Source organism: Arachis duranensis, chromosome 3, assembly GCF_000817695.3.
Source record: "Arachis duranensis cultivar V14167 chromosome 3, aradu.V14167.gnm2.J7QH, whole genome shotgun sequence".
Classification (NCBI taxonomy): Eukaryota; Viridiplantae; Streptophyta; class Magnoliopsida; order Fabales; family Fabaceae; genus Arachis; species Arachis duranensis.
This window is the reverse complement of record NC_029774.3, coordinates 6,710,293-6,712,668: the sequence shown is the minus strand read 5'-3', so window position 1 is coordinate 6,712,668 and position 2,376 is coordinate 6,710,293.

Genomic DNA, 2,376 nt, shown 5'->3' with positions numbered 1-2,376 from the left:
AAAAAATAAAATTAAATATTTATTTTGACAGTAATAAAAACAAATCTAAAATTTCTTGATAATGTATTTTATATAGTATATTTTTAATTCTCTTAATACTCTTTTTTAGTACATTATAATTTTTTACTATTATTATTATTATTTATGGTTAATATTTTGTTTAATTTACTTTACCTAGTGGAATTAATAAATCATATTATAAAAAGATAATAATAAATATAATATACAAAAATCATAATTATAAGAATGTATAATGTTAAATAAAAATTTAACAAAAAAATAATAAATAATAGAAAAAAAGTTTATATAAAGAGAAATAATAAGAAAAGAAGGCAAATTCACCTAATAAGAATTTCATAAATAATATAATAAAATGTCTATAGGATAAAATTGGTAAAAAAAAATAGATTTTGAAGGTAAATGGCTAAAAGTCAGTTGGTGAAACGCATAAAATAAAAATTATTGCTTCTGGTAAACGTGGTTTTAAATATAAAATCACTTCTGCGTTCGCTAAACTAAAAATTAGCCAAACAAAAATGTAAAGCTTTCAAGAAGTTTAAACGTGCTTTTTCTTCTTAAACGGGTTTGTCAAACACCCCCTAAATTTACTGATGTGTCAAGTTTTCTTCTCCTAATTGGCAACCGTACTTTTTAATGTTAGAAAGTATATGTAAAGCATCTGCAATTACAAATGGGCTTCTGGCTTCGGATAAAAAAAAAAAACTAAAAAAGGTAAAAGAAAAAGTAAAATGAAAAGATCACTTTGGTTTTTGGTGATCACAAAAAAATCAAGTAATCTTTTCTCCTGTCCCTAAAATATTTGGTTATTGACTAATGGTTTTTTTAGGTGTATTGTTATTGACTAATGGTTGCTAGTTTCCATGCTTAGTCATGAAGTGACCATTACTTCCAAGCTATCAACACATAAATTTATGATCACATTTTTTATTGTTGTTTGTATCATAAAATTTATTTCTAACAAAAAAATGAGAAAAATTAACAAAAAATTAATAATACTATATTTATTTTTAATAATATTATTTTTTATATAATTTTTATTATATATTATAAATTTATAAAAAAGTAACATTATCAAAATAAAAATAATTTTTTTCCTAAAAATAAAAGTAAAACTCAAATTCGTAATTTTTAAATAAATATAAAAAAATATGTCATTTCAGAGTCAAATAATATTATTATTTCTCAAATTAATAATCTTGAGTGGATGTAATCATGATGCATATTTCTGTGTTTATTTTGGGTCCTATTCACAATGTAACTGCTCGGCAAGAAACAGGAATGATGTGAGACTCCGAACTCCCATTGAGTTGTTTTGTGTCACTTCTCAATTAAGTAAAGGCGAATTTTCTCATGCTTTTAATTTTGGTATCGAAATTGCCAAAGTTAGCTTTCTACAATAAGTTTAAAATATTTAAAAATTATTTATTTTTATATTTTTAATTTTAATATTAATTTTTATTTTTTTTAATAAATTAGGCAAATATATATAGGTATTATAGCACGCACCTTAAGTAAATAGCTTCTGTCAGAAAGAAAATCGAAAGGGAAGATTTCGTACTTAAAACTGATTCTTTTTCGGCACTTTTAGAACCGGTAGGCTAAATAATTTTAATATGAAAAAAATATGAGTTTTTAATACCAGAAGATTTTTGTTAGTCTGATATAGTATAATTGAAATACTAAAAAGGATTAATAATATTTATTTTTATTTTATTTATTAATTTTAATAATTATAAAATAAAATAAATTAATAATATTAAAATAGGAAAAAATAATTACACAAAACTCAAAATTTTTATTATTAATATTTATATTATTTATTAGTTTTAGTAGTTACAAAATAAAATAAAATAAAGATAACATTAACATCAAAACTAAAATATAATTATATATTATTCAATAATCAATTACATTTTTATAATACAAGTAATTATTAATTTTAATAAATACCAAAAAAATAAATTAATAACTTGCTGCAACAGAACAAAATTAATAATTACATAAAATTTGAAATTTTTATTATTCATATTTCTATTATTTATTAGTTTTAGTAATTACATAATTTTAGTAATTATAAGATAAAATAAAATAAAAATAATATCAAAAAACAAAATAAAATATAATTATATATTATTTGATAACAAATTATATTTTTATAATTATATTGATTATTAATTTTAATAAATACCAATTCGAATAAGATAATAATGTTGTAACAGAAAATAAAATGAATAATAATTATAGAAAATTTGAATTTTTAATTATTCATATTTATATTATTTAACAATTTTAATAATTAAAATTAAAATAACATAATAATATTATAACAGAGAAATAAAAAATAATATCATATTA